Source organism: Protopterus annectens, chromosome 9.part0, assembly GCF_019279795.1.
Source record: "Protopterus annectens isolate FY-2018-M chromosome 9.part0, PAN1.0, whole genome shotgun sequence".
NCBI lineage: Eukaryota > Metazoa > Chordata > Ceratodontiformes > Protopteridae > Protopterus > Protopterus annectens.
In genome coordinates, this window is record NC_056743.1 from 1,826,763,272 (window position 1) to 1,826,779,342 (window position 16,071).

A 16,071-nucleotide genomic window follows, 5' to 3' on the forward strand; every position below is an offset into this window, starting at 1 on the left:
GCTTAGTGGTGCCTTCAGTAGTCCATGCCTGAACCAAGTTGAATGTGTGTCATAATGTGACATTGTTATAAGATGTATGAACCTCCTTTCTAGGCTCCGGTCAGTGTGAAGCAACCTTGTTTCTAATAGAAGGAACTGCTACTTTATGTCATTTTTCAGATTGTTACAGAGTTAAGTTCAGTGCCACTGTGTGCAAAGCTAATTTCTATCACATGTACCCATAACCTCATCCTTTAGATCGATACTTATATTTCACAATCATAGATGAGGATAAACACAGACCAAACCCAGCAAACCAAAAGATTTATCCAAACATTCAGCATCCATTTCCAGATATTTCCAGCTCCCACATGACTGCAGATTTTTGCTCCCATCTGTATCACAGTTTCACGTTACCCCCTTGCTATCACTTGAGACAAGACTCTAATGTTCTTAAACTGCTCCATTTATCACAGATGTCCCTACCTGTCAGACTCCACCATGGACAACTGACTATAATAGGCTACTCTTTTCAAGAGGAGCACCATGCCCTCAGACTTAATAATTCTCATCCCAACCACTTCTAACTGAGCAGCAAGTCTTACAACTAACTACATGCTATAGAGTATAGGTCATAGTCTAATTGGGCTTAAAGGAAAACATCATCAGCAAACAAAAGATATATCGACAACAAGCAGTAAAGATGTTATCTCAGCATTCCCATATCACACTATCTTCAAAACATCAACGGCCTCTCAACTTCCTTCAGTAAAAATCATCAGGACACACCATAAATGAAGCAAAACACAGACTTGACTGAATCTTGAAATAGTGCAAATGCAATTATCTCTGTCTTCATTAAGAGACTGGAATCCATGCACCAAAATCAACGGGGTTGGGAGGGTGGCCTAATGGTTAAGGTATTTGCGTTACAAACACAAGGTGCAGGGTTTGAGTCTCACAAGGGATAAATGGCTAGGCTTAAAATGGCTCAGAAAGGGCAGTTAGCCTAGTACTAATCTATGAGCCTATGAATCAGTATCCAGAGTTCATCAGGTTCTTCCACAGCACATGCCAGACGATGTGCTCATAAGCCTTCTCCACAAAAAATTGCAGTCCAGATTAGCAAACTCCCATGACCTCTCACATAACAGGGCAAATCTGAACATTCTATGCAATGGATATTAGCATTGTTCCTTCTGAAGCCTGATGTTCTTCATGTTTCACTGTTGCAGTCATTACATTTGGGTAATCTGCTGGCAGGTTACCCTCAGTCGGCCTGAATTCCAAAGTCTTGAGTCCTGCGTCGGTTGCTGTCTCCTCTTCCATGACGTCAGGTCATCAGGGGTATAAAACATGCAGCCAATGCCATTTTCTTTAGTCTTTCTTGCCGCGCAGTGCCAGAAGCAGAAGCATTTTGCAAGTGCCAGTCGGCCGACTACTGAAATAAACGAGTTTGAGTTTCAGAACCGAAGTCTTCACTAAAGTTAAGTACCCCGTTGGGGAAACTTTTTTCCTGCTCCATACCGATATCAAAAAAAGTTAATAATTGTATTACTTGTGGGAAGCAAATACCTCATAAGGATTTCCATTTATACTGTAGTCTTTGCCTGGGCCCTGATCACAATGTGCGTGGCTGTCGGTTTTGTGCTAGATTTAACCAACGCACTATTAAGCATCGGTATATTTTTGCCTCAAAGTATTTTGGAAACAGATTTAACTACCCAGAAATGTGGTTAGATAGCAATCCGACTACCAGAGTACATAAAAAATGCAAAGAAAAGGACAGAGAAAGGCAGTTGAGATCCAAAATCGACGACGAAGCTTCTCCTAAGCCAATTGCTGGTTCACCGGTACTCAGTGAGGTGCTTTTGCAGCCCCTGATACTTGCTACCTTTGAGTCACAGGCCTCTACCAACACCCATGTGGAGTCCGGCATGCCGCAAGATACTCAAGGTATTGGACCGATGGATGTATCTCCCTCGGATGGGTTTGGAGCCGCTGAGCAGGCAACGGCTTCTGAGGGTGTATTCAGACCTCAACATTTGTATATCAAACCGACGACAGCTGCAAAACCAAAGACAAAATCAACTTCTAAAACTAAAAAAAGGACATATGAGCCACATGCACAGGTTGTTATGCCTAAAAAACAGATGATCAAAATGGCTGAAGACCTTATTACCTTGATCAAGGGTACCCATCCCCCTCCAGATAAGAGGCCTATGCAAGACACTGATTATGAATCTTCAGGTCAGGTTTCTGTTTCTTCTGATTCCTTTTCTGATCAGGAATTATCTATACATCCTTATGAGGATTCTGATGAAGAGGAGTCTATACCTTCTGCTTCTCCTGCTGAGGATTATTAATTTGGGGAAACCGTGCATACTTTGAGGGAGCATTTTCACTGGGAGAGTCAAGACTTCTCAGAATCAAAAAAGAGGCTCAGGGATTTCCTTCTTCTCCCTCACCACAGGCCTTTGGCCATTCTCCCTGTTTTAGACATTGTGGATGATGTATTTTCGGAGTCCAGCTTGACCCCTGACTCCTTACCTCCGGCTCCCAGTAAGCCTGACAGATATTACAGGGTCCCTGACTCACATACATTTTTATTTAGAAACCCTGCTGCTGATCCTGAAACTATTTCACAGGGTCCAAAGGGAGTTAAGGCCACAACAGCAAAAAATCCTACCCCCTCTGACAGAGATTCAAGGGCATGGACAGATAGGAAAAAAAGGTTTATTCATCTGCAACCTTGGCAATCAGAGCCTTAAACTGTCAATTTCATATGCTTAAGTATCAACAACATGTTATGGGATTGCTGAAACAGAAAATGATGTTGATTTCTGAATGTGCAGAAAATAAAGAATTGCAGGAATTATTGCATGCATCTGAACAGGTTGGAAAGCATACTTTGCAATGTGGTTTTGACTCCTTAGAGACCTTCTGCAGGGCTGCAGTTACTGGATCTGTGATTAGGAGGCATGCCTGGCTAAAGGAACAAAATTTGCCTGGTCATGTTAAAGCTAAATTGCTAGATGCACCTTTACAGCATGACACTCTGTTTGGTATTAAGGCAGAAGAGGTTTTAAAGAAAATGGAAGACAAAGCTAAGTCTATGCAAATTGTTAAAGACTTCTAACAAGTGCAGCCACCAAGATTCAGTAGACACTGGCCTACAAAGAATTGGTCCTTTCCTGTGTCAGACAGAGCTCAAAGGGGCAAATCCAGATACCCTAAGGGTTCCAGATACCAGGCGCAAGATTCATACAGGTCAAAGCAATGGGGCGCTTCTACCTCCAAATCTGGAGGAAATAAAGTGCAAACCTACAGAAAACAGCCTCAGTGACTTCCCTCTGCCTACACCAAGCACTTATCTTTTGGCAGCACCCTTAGGGGGAAACTTAGCTCTTTTTACTCAAAATTGGCAGTTAATAACCCAGGGCAAGTGGGTACTAAACATGGTATCACAGGGATACAGATTCCATTTCCACACTCTGCCAATGGCAAACGGTTGGCCAGATCTGCCCAAAAATCAATGGGAAGAGGCACAGAAACAGGTTACGTCCCTCATGGATATGGGGGGCATTCAGCCAGTACCAGAACAGTAAAAAGGACAAGGTTTTTACTCAAGACTGTTCTTGGTACCCAAAAAGGACAAGGCCTGCCGGTCAATACTGGATTTATCAAATTTGAACACATACCTGGACATTCCAAAATTCAAGATGCTGACTTTCCAGCAGCTTCTGCCCATGCTGGGCAAGAATGCTTGGCTGGTGACATTAGACCTAAAAGAGGCATACCTGCATGTCCCAGTAAGATAATTGTGCAGAAGATACCTCAGATTCAAGACTGGCTTAATGTATTACCAATTCTCTGCACTGCCCTTTGGCTTATCTACTGTGCCCAGGGTCTTCACAAACTGCTTGGCACCAGTAATTGCATTTTGCAGACAAAAAATTATACAAATATACCCTTACTTGGACGACTGTCTCATTCAAGCAGAGAGCAAGGACATTCTTCTTCAACACCTGGCATTTGTGAAAGGGCTTCTAACATGCCTAGGGTACACAATAAATGAAAAGAAATCACACCTGGTACCTTCTCAAAAGATAAAATTCCTGGGTGCAAGCTTGAATGCAACTGCCCAGATGGCTTACCTTACGCCAGGCAAGCAAAGGCAACTGACTATTTACTTCAAACTGATGGCAACAAAAACCCAGTTATCTGCAAGACAAATTCTGCAGGTTTTGGGATTCATGTCATCCTGCATCCTACTGATTCCATATGCAAGATTGCATATGAGGAAACTTCAATGGTACCTAAAAAGTTTATGGAGTCAACATTCTCACAGACTGGAAACAATGATTCCTCTCATACCCTGCCTACAACAGAAGTTTCTATGGTGGGCAAAGGCATGTCACCAAAACATGGGATGGGCCTTCACTCTACCCCCTGTCAGCCAAACCTTAACAACAGATGCATCAGATTATGCCTGGGGGGCCCATATGGCAGGAAGATGCATTCAGGGCATATGGACCCCAAAACAAATGCATCTGCATATCAAACAGAAATAGATGCTAGCTGTTCAAAATGCCCTAACAGCCTTCAAGGACTTACTTCATCCAGGACAACTACTGATAAAGATGGACAACACCATGGTCATGTGGTATATAAACAAGCAAGGGGGCACACACTCATACCCCCTTTGCAGATTAGCCATGGCACTATGGGACACAGCTTTGACCTACCAAATACATCTTCAAGCTCAATTCCTGCCAGGAAAGCAAAATATCCTGGCAGATGATTCAAGCAAAAACCTTATGGACCCTCATGAGTGGAAACTAAATCCACAAGTCTTCAGCATGATAACAGAGAAATGGGGGAGCCCAGACATAGATCTATTTGCCTCTCCTCAAAATTATCAATTGAAAAGATTCTGCACAAGGACTTATCACAGACAAGCATGGAAAGTGGACACCCTATCCTTCAGTTGGAAAAACCTATCAGTTTACGCCTTTCCTCCTCTGCTCTTTTTCCCAAGGTCCTCCAAAAAGTCAGGCAAGAGAAACCAAAGATTATATTAATTGCCCCAGACTGGCCCCACCAATACTGGTACCCAGTCCTAAGGAACTTGTCTCAATACCTAGCTTGGACCTTACCTCAAAGACCTCAACTACTGTCCCAGCAAAACAATCAGATCCTGCACAATCAACTCCAGACGCTGAACCTGGCGGCATGGCTGTTCATGTAGTTATACAAACAACTCCTCTCAGTAAAGCTGTGATGGATGTCATTTTGGAAGCCAGAAAGCCTAGTAATAGAAAATCTTATGCTGATAAATGGAAGAGATTCTGTGCTTGGAATCAAGCACAAGGAACTGATACAGCAGAACCAAATATTCCTCAAATATTACAATACTTAACTGAGATGCTTGACAAAGGCCTATCTTTTTCATCAGTCATAATCCATGCCTCTGCCATTTTGGCTCATTACAATACAGAGCCACTAATCTTTTCTCATCCTTTACTAAAGCAGTATCTTAGAGGAGCCAACAATGTAAGGCCTCCTAGAAGATCACCATTACCTGCATGGGACCTCAATTATGTATTGGAAAAGCTCACCCTGCCTCCATTTGAACCAGCTGCTACCGGTGATATAAAGTTCTTATCATGGAAAATAGTTCTGCTACTAGCAATTACATAAGCAAGAAGAGTTTCAGACCTACAGGCCCTCATGGCTGTAGAGCCTTTTATCATATTTTACCCAGACAGGGTGTCTCTGAGGACAAATCCTACATTTATGCTTAAGGTGGTTTCCAGTGTGGCTCTTAACCAAACAATTATTCTGCCAACCTTTTATCCATATCTGCAGAACAAGGGGGGAGAATTCTGCATTCCTTGGATGTATACAGACAGCTAAGATTCTACTTGAGCAGGAGTAAAGCTCTAAGAAAAACTGAGCAATTACTAGTGACATATGCTGCAGGATTAGAAGAAAAGGCTATTTTGAAGCAGACAATTTCAAAGTGGATAAGCCACTGCATCCGTTTCTGCTACTTACACCATGGTAAACCAGTGCCCAAGGGCATTAGGTCTCATTCCACCAGAGCTGCAGCTACTTCAGCAGCCTTTCTCAGAGGAGTACCAACCAAAGACATTCTAGAGGCTGCTACTTGGAGTTCTGTTCACACCTTTACTAAGCATTATCATTTGCATCTCTACTCTAAGTCAAGGGCAGGTTTTGCCACTGCAGTTCTGCAGGAGCCATTATTAACTCCCCAAGTTGACATCCTACAGAAAGGCCTCACTGAGACCAATGACTGGTGTCAGAACCATGGCCTTAAGCTCAATGCCAAAAAATGTGTTGTCGTCCCCTTTGGGAAAAACCCAGTTCCATTAATTACCACATTGATGTTAGTCCACTGAACACAGAAGGCATTATAAGAGATCTGGGAACACAGGTTGACAGCAACTTCTCTTATGACCACCACATTGCCACTGTGGTCAGAAAGTCCTTCTATGTGGCACATCTCATTATTAAGGGTTTTGCATCCAGGAAGAAAGAGGTCATTGTCTCCCTCTACTCGTCCATCATTAGGCCAGTCATTGAGTACAATGCCCCATTTGACATGTACCTCACTAAACACCTGCAACAACTGGAGAGGCCGCAAAAGCACCTCACAAAGAGGATCCTAGGCCTTAAACACTTGTCCTATATGGACAGACTCAAAAAACTCCAACTGTTCTCTGTCTCATGTCACCTACTTAGAGGCGCTCTGCTTAACTTACAAATCCATGTCTCACCCAGCTCTGTTAGAAATGCTACATCTAAAGAAATCTCAGTCCCTCCACACCACACACTCCAGAGACATCAACATTACCACAATCAACAGAACGTGCTGGAGGGACAGTATCGTAACTCAGAGACTGCCCTTGCTATGGTATAGACTTCCCATATATGTCAAACAGAGCACCTCACTGGCCCTCTTCAACAGATATCTTGATGAGTGTATGGGAAATAGAAAATTCACCCCTGAGGATCACTCCAGTGGCTGTACTTGACAGAGGCACTGGAAACTAAGGTTAGGTGGCACGATGCCAGGGTAATCCTATGGGCTAGGCTTGTAAAGGCTCCAGGGACATTTAGCCTAGTACACATCTATGAACCTATGAACCAATGAATGCCAAAACATCTCATGACAGATCAGACTCAGGTAACAACTACTCAAGCATCCTAGCTTGATATGCCTCTGGGGTCATCATTAACAAATGGTAAGCACAAACATCAAAGCTGGCACATGCGTATAACTGTATAACTAGATATTCAACAAGCTATCCCAGCACATCCCATCACTTTTTTATTTTTTTTATTTTTTTATTTTATTTTATTTTATTTTTTTAGTCTTTAAAGAAACAACACTGACTTAAATGTGTTCATCAGGACAGGACTCCTTAGTTCAAGTGAAAATGTTTCACTCTCTCTACTGCAATACTAATCTTTTCCCACAATTTAAAACCATTATCAAATTGTCTCCACCATCTTACAGCCCACCATCATAATGTCTCTGCAATATTTGCCTCACAGTACAATGTTGTCCTGTTCGATTCTCAGCTAGAGCGTCTTCTGTGAATGGGCGTACCTTCGTTGAAGGTTGTGCGTCAGAGCTGGCAACTCGGCATGTAAAAATCTACTGCCAATCATTAGTGGACCGGAGTTCTGCTGTGGCAACCCCTAACCAGGAAAAGCCAAAAGACACAACAACTTTCAGTAACATTAATGCATGAACTGCTATGTGCATTGTAAGCGAAAGTCATATTCACCATGGGTTTCTTGTAGAACAGGCATGCCATATACCTTTGCTATTTTTGAAACTGTGGGACTTTTCTTGCATGTATTGAACATGATAAAGTGTATAATTGATATGGAATGATTGCTTGTGCAGGTGTAAATTTCACCTTTTCAGGTTATTTGTCCTTATCTAGAGATGTAAGACTATATCACTAACATATTCAAGTAAGGAGTGTGCAAGCTAAAGTCTACTACATAAGGGATGAAGGGTTCTTGCCCCCCTCCACACCAAAAAACTGTCTTCTTAAACTGATTTTGCTTGTTTTGGTTTCATTTATTATTTTCCTTGTTGTAGATTCATGGTGTGTGTTGTTTCATGTTTCCTAGCTGAAGATTTCATGTTTGAGATGTGTTAACTTTCATGTCAGTCAAATTCATTGTACTTCGGTCAATTCCCTTTCAGCCCTTAAGCTGAAAGAGTCATTGTGATGACACATTTCCTTTGTAATCTCAAAACTATGGAATAAACTAAAAGTCGTTAGTAGACAGATACCTCACCAAATGCACATCCATGCACTTTTTTGCTAAGATATAACAATGCAACAATGTATGACATGCGACATTAAGTCACTAAATGCTTTCATCATCAATATTATTATACATCTCGAGTAGTAATCGTTCCACTAACTACACCCTGTATTACCTATAGTCTTCTTACTCACATACTGCTATAGTCTCTACTAAATTTTGATATTTTCTCCAGTCGTTACTCATCTACTACTATCATGTTGTAAATATCGTGCATGACCTATCACTAGTAGAGTCTTCTGTATTAACGTGACAAGTAACTTAAAAGTCAAAGGTTCTTGAGTACCTTTTACAATACTGATCAGTGACAATCTTAAGTAGCATAAATTTACATTCCCATGGTCATTTTTATGTCTTGTATTATGCATATTAATAACCTAGAGATGGACTGAGCAAGGATATATTGAGACATTTACATATTTCCTCTATACATGAGAGACAGGGATACTAAACTGTGGTGTGAATTTGTGGTTACCAAACAATTTGGCAAAATTACATTTGAACAGAGTAAGAGAGTAAGAGAAGTATTTTATTTAGAGCAGAAGACAGTTTAGTAATAGAGGACTTATCTGTGATACAAATCTGTCCCATCAGCATGTTCTAGTTATTGTGCAAAAGAGATTGGATTCCCTTGAGTAAATGTTTATGAAATTGCTGGTCATTATTATTACTTGCATTACATTTGCATATTATGCAGTTTTTTTTAACCTGAGACATGGATTTTCTACCATCTGTATGCTATGTTTTGTTGTTTCTTGAACATTGGTGTGCATTACATTATACAATGTTTTTTGTTTTCTGCAGTGTTATGCAAGCTCCCTCATTTGTCTGTTTCCTCTCCAGCTTCTGTTGAAAATAATCTTTGACCGGTCTGATTACCCTGTCCAATAAGTAAAGATACATACATGCGTGAATGATTGAATAACTAAAAAAATAAATAGTGCAGTTTTCTCATTTGAATGTTAGGTAAATAAAATAGATAGATAGATAGATAGATAGATAGATAGATAGATAGATAGATAGATAGATAGATAGACAGACAGACAGACAGACAGATAGATAGATAGATAGATAGATAGAAGTTGCAGTTTTCTCATCTGAATCGATTTGTACAAGACCTGTGGTAGAATTCAATAAACTCCATGATGGTTCCACAGAGATCCTACACTGAGGTTCTTCACATACATGATACTGGTCTTTGCTCAGCATAACTTAGCATCCCACCATGAATATTAATGATGCATGGCAAGTGTAAGCAAGGTTTTGTCGCTCAGACCATTGTTGCGGCTGTGAAATCTTTACACTGAATGTGGATCTTTCCATACAACCTTTTAGTGCAAGAAATGTGGTCAAACACTAAGTTAATGGAGGTACAAAGGGCCAAAAATAGGGACCAATTTAGTTTGTGTTAGCATGCATTTTCTGAAGGATATGAAGTATGAAGCAGAAATTTATGTCAATATATATTGACTTCAATCTTCAGTGACTTCCCAGTAAACCACACAGATTATAAGGAACAGACCAAAAATATGATGCAAACTGTGGCATCCCCTGTCTGAGTCAATAATAAAGGAGTCTTAATCCTCACCACTGACACTGGAGATGGATATTCACTTGGAACAATAACAAATACACACAATGTTTCCAGAAGCAGCTCTCTGCATCAAACACAATTTCCCTTAAGAGCACATAGGAGACACACTCAGTCTGGGGTCTGGATTACTCTCTCTCTCTCTGCTTCCCTCCAGGTCCCCAGTAAGACTCCCTTCTAGTAAAGCTAAAGAGTGAGTTCTCAGCTGAGCATCGAAGCCAAGTCCTCTGGCACCCTCTCTGTGAAACCAGTGCTTCATGTCCCTGCTCCAAGCAGCTGACACACACACATACACACACACACACACACACACACACACACACACACACACACACACACACACACACACACACACACACACACACACACACACACACACACACACACTCTCTCTCTCTCTTTGAGATTTCATTTTCACACTCACACACACACACACACCTGGGAAAGGCTGGCACAGATTTCCTAGCTATGCCACCTTCTGGCCAGATTATAAGGTAGTTACTGCCACCAGACACTCCAAAGCCAGCTACTATAAGGTTCTTGCAAGGGTACCCAATTACACTGAGTGAAATGAATATTAATACAAATGCTAGTGTTTTGACAAATGCAGTAATGCATGCAGGAGTGGCCACAGAGTCACCAAATAGATATGAATACTCTCAAAGGTTAAAAATATTCTCTAAAGGACCAGACACAGTGAAAGGTTTAAATATATTTCATAATAAAAGAACGTGAAAATATGTAATCTCTATTTACGATAAGCACCATAATTTCAGTCATAGGAAATACTAAAATAACACCGATGAATAAATTCACACAGATACAGAAAAACAGTACTTAACTAATCTCACAATAATTTCCTGACTGATCTAAGGAATTACTGTTCCCTGGTTCACTTACTAGAGTAAGCAAGATGAAGTGGGTGAAAGATCCTTTTATGTCAGGTTCCAAAAACAAAGTGCTGTGAGACTTCAGTCCCATCTAGTAATAAAAACATAGTTTCAGTGATGGATTACAGAATGATATCACATACATCTGGTCATCTGACTTCTGGTTTCCATGCTACCCCCATTCCTAGAAATTGACCCAGAATCTCACACACATATGTGTCAATAAGACACACACAGACACAGGGCTTTGCTAAGAACTGTTGCAGCTTCTAGAAGTCATAAAACAATTTCAAATTTCCACTCTTCCAGAGTAGCAATTAGTTCAATGGTAAAGACAATACAAAGGCTTCCTAGTACTTCTTTCCCCAGACATTTTGACTCTGGCTCAATCAGAACTGTAAGATACAATCTTTATGGCCTAAATTAAGTCATTTAATTTCATACTATTTTTCAAAGTTAGCTGGAGCTGAGCTCTTCCAGTATCCTTTGTTAAAACATATACATGTAATCAGTTACAATACAGTCTGATATACATGTATTTTTTGCTGTCCAGCAGGAAACACCGTTGGTACATTTCAACACACGCAGCTTTACAAATACATTTTCCACACAAGCATATGTACAAATCAGTTTGATATACAAATGACATGTAATTCTTTACAAAATTTCAGCTAACTGTGCAAGCATATGTTACATATCCACTGTCCTACTGCTCCTGGCATAGCTGGAAATACCTTACATCATCAGACAAATATCTGGACATTTGACAAAACTCTGGACAGTCTCCCTTTTGCATTTTATTTTTTTTTAAGCCAGTGTTTGCTCAATGTGCCACTTGGCACAAACTGGAGGAATGGACCACCCAGGTTGTAGACAGGATCCGGGCAGCACCGTAGACATAAACCAGATACATATTATTAATAATATTGCTTATCACGCAAATAGAGTAAGTGGTGGTATGCTACAACTAAAGTGAGGACTTTACAATAACTACTAAGATAGGCATTTGATACTCTTCTCCCGTGGCAGCAGGTGTTTAGGATATGTTTGGAGTGCACATAGTCTGGGGTTCTAGTACAGGGTATACAATTTTGTTTTATCGTTGTGAGATTGCAGATTATAAGAATGAAGTGCAACATACAGAACTGTTTTCTCAACCTCCTTAGGAGAAATGTAGACATAGTTCATTTGAATAGCATATTTACACAAGTGTCTGTACACCAAATAATCTAGAAATTGCATTGTCTGGTACTGTTGTGCATCATTTGCCATCACAGTAGCATGGTGCCCGGCAGTCTGCCTGTAAGCATGGTAAGCAATGCGCAAACGCGAGCCACACTGCTAATGTCCATAAAAATAATACTATATGGCATATAGTGTATTTGAACCCAGGACTGTGTGTATGCCAGTCCTACACTTACACCTGTTGCCACAATAATGTTGAGGAAATAACTGTCTGTGTTGCACTTCATTGCTGTAAACTGCAATGTCACAGCAATAAAACAAAGGTTGCACAGTCTGTACTAGAACCCAGTACCATCTGTACTCCAGGCTGGGTTTTCATGATGTCCAAGGGCATTAATTGAATGTATCCCATTACTATTTTTGGCCGCCTGCTTCATAGGTGGTCTACTGCGTTTCATGCAATCTCGATACACACATTCATTACCTGCTTATGCTATTTTGTGCTATGCAGTGTATCACTCAAAAAGTGCAATGAAAAATGTGAGGAATAAGAAAGAAAACCTTAGTAATAGACACATATAAGTAAAATAAATCTATGTTGCCACATGTTAAAGTACTTTATATACAAATCCACTACTATTTACTTCAATACTGCACCAAGTTAAGATATAGAGGGTTATGCCATAATATTATTGCAGAATCCATTCTAGGTTCAGGGCTTACCCTGCAAATGCAGCAGTTGAGACAATTTTATTTTAGGCCTAGAATTTCCTTGGTCTAGTCCCATGAGATGGAAGTATGCAGGAAAAAACAGAATGTAGGCTACATGGATGGTTTATAGCTTGTTGAACAGCTCCACCCTACTGAAATCGTCTGCTTATGCTGTAATTAGCAGCTATGAAAAACATCTGCTACTTTACTGAATATATGGACTTTCTTACTGCCCACTGCTGCACGATACACACCTATGCACTGCTGAGCACAACGATGCTGCATGCACTGATGCTGAAATACTGTGAGCACAAAACTTATTACTTTTGTCTGTGTCTGTGATATCACTCAAACATGGAGTTCAAAAAGTAGAGAGAAGGTTGCAAACCCAGTAGCCGAACCCAGGGCCTACTATACTCTAGGCCTGCGCGTACACATGCTTTCACAGTAATTCTTATGTCGCAAGCACCATGAAACCTGCTGTTCATTCCTCCATTTCCCATGGTTGTGCTAAGCTCTACATCATGCTAACAAGGACAAAAATTAAAAATTGAATCTTAATGTAATGCAGATAGATGTGATGCATTTTAACAAACAATAAACAGTTTAACACAGAATGTGTAAATTATGCACTGCTTACATGCACTTTTACACTTCACAGACCTATATGTACACTTCTGTAAGTATAACCTGCCACACCCTCTTGATGTCATCATTTATCATTGCCATGCATTCAACACGAACCCTGTGGCAGTGCCTACATGAAGTGAGCATCCCTACACAATTATACATTTCTGGGAATCAGCAATTCTAATGAGTTTTGACCACATTTGCATCTTCACCATGTTGACAGCCCTGAATCTACATGGTTGGTAACTGTGTGGACAGGGAAACTGAAGAGGACCCCAGTGCTGTACAGTCAAGGGAGAGTATTACTCAGGTGTATATATCTAAACAGAGGAATTCAGGTTTGGGATTCCATGTTTCATGGGGTTTACACTTTTAGCTGTCTACATTAGTTACGATTACATTGTTCATTTGGGGGTGGGGGTGCTAAGCAGCATTTATGTCATGGCACTTAATAAGGAATTGTTGCTATTCTTAATATAATTTTCTAGCATCCAGCATGTCTGGGAATGTCATAATATATGTAGGGTTACACGTTTGGGTCTATTCCATACAAATGTACAGAAAATTGCTCTAGTTTCCATGTAGACTCGTTTGCGCGGCTGTATTCAGAAACTTTTCGCATGCATGGCCAACATGAGCACTGAGTCTACATGGTTACTTTACAGGTTGTTGAATCACTCAGCTGTGTTGATTTCCTTCATTAGCATGCAATTCAGCTGCTTACTCTGTAATTTGCATGCCAAATAAGTTTCTGTGTTTGCAAAAGAGTGCAGACCCCTAAGTGAAGTTTACTGTATCTAAAACATTTTGCGGCCATGTGTGCATAGTGTTGCCACTCGCACATGGTCAAAATTAGCATGTAGGCTTTATTGAATCCCCCCAATAGCTACTGAGTCCCAAGCCATATGTAGTAAGGTAGCATTACTAAACAGCCAGCAAGAGTATTGTGCATTATTGACAAATTATGCCATCCTTCCGTAGCAAGCATATGTGTGTGTGTGTGTGTGTGTGCAAACAATAATATGTTTAGAAGGCAGGGAAGGCTTTGAGGTTTACAGAGTGGTGAGAAATGGGCCTGGTGTAGAAGGTTGAAACCTCAGTTCTGTAAATGGTCAGTGGGCAGTCCTAATCCTATGCTCTTGCTTTAGGCTTACTTTTCAAATGGCCTCAGAATAACAAGATTCTACTGTTAGCTGTTGAACTAGAAAAGCAAACTATGTAAACTATGATCTTGTTTCTTTAATCCTACAGGTGGGCTGTTTATAAGTTTCTATTTCAGCACTCAAAAGTATAATCTAAGCACCAATATTTTAAATATTGTGCTAGTCATTTGTCTTATGGTCCAATTGGATTTAACCAGCTGATTTCTTGAAACATCCAGGAGAAAACCTGGATCTTCAAATGAAGGGATATGGAGACAGTCCGAGATAATGTGTCTTGTTTTCCTAATGACATCAATAGAAGATGAAATAAAAGGTAAAAACATTCACAGTACTAACAGAATAATATATGCTAGAATTAATCCATATCTTATTCCTATCTTGCTGCAAATAACAGTATATTTAGCATACAGGACTTAACATGAATCATTGTATCACTTCTACAGTATGTCAGAGTAAAATCTAAGACATGTTAAGAAGATGACTAATTAATCAACTTCAAAGTATCCAGGGCTAAATCAGTGAGAGCTTTTCACCTCTTGCATGTCTCAGATTAAAAAAAAAAATCGCAACTGCCTTTGTGCAAACCGGGCTTCCAGGAAGTTATAAATAAATAAATAAGCAAAACTGGAACAGAAAACACAGTATATATGTCAGGAACAAATATTTAGTCACCTAATCCATGTTCCCATGTCAGCACTATAAAGGGGGACTTATGCTTAACAGCTTAATGCAGTTAAGAAGTAAAATAAAAAAATAAACCGCATTGAAGGATTATGGTTTTAGTTACAGCTAGTGATTTTCACAACAGCTTATAAATGTAATAGGTTGCATTATACACTCAGTTTCCTTCATGTCATACATTGCTTAGAGGAACTGCACAGTCATTTGTGTTGAAGAGGATATTTATTTTGGATCCAAAACTAGAATAAGACAGGTCACAGCAATATAACTTCTAAAAGACATGATATATTTTGATAGTCACATTTATTGCTAACAGTGTATGTCTCTGAAGTGTATTGCCAGTCACAAAAATAAATCTTACAATCCTGCCTGATTTTTTTCTGTAAGCATTTATGTCCTGTAGTTCAGAGTTTATATTCTTTGTAATTGATATAACCTACATAGTTCAAAAATTAAGAATACATGGTGACTATCACTTCCAAATTAATACACACAAATGTAAACGTAGCTCTAAAGGCAGTTCCCAGCCTTCACTTTTCTGTCATTCTATTACCTCACTCTTTTGCCAACTGAAATCTGAAGTTCACCAGACTATATTGTCATATAATTATAAACTGGCACATTACATTAAATTTCTTGTCAATTCTATTTGGACTTTTAAAATTTTGCCAGCTCTTCAAAATTGTTACGGCAAATTTAGATGACAGTTACCCTGAAATTTTTCTTTAATAGTAAGTTACTTGTATGTGTAAGTCTATATGCTGATCTTGATGACTAAACTGTTACCATCACTTGCACTTACTTTATTATTTAAAGAAAAAAAATGTAACCAGCAAGCCCAACACACTCCTAGAATATAAAACAT

The 16,071-nt window shown here is 39.8% G+C and overlaps 1 protein-coding gene across 1 annotated transcript in view; it reads left to right on the forward strand.

Moving 5' to 3' along the window:
* The window catches only part of OLFM2 (olfactomedin 2), a 1,260,631-nt gene that overhangs the window by 635,338 nt on the left and 609,222 nt on the right, over window positions 1-16,071 (forward strand). The gene's annotated exons all lie outside the window — the stretch shown is intronic.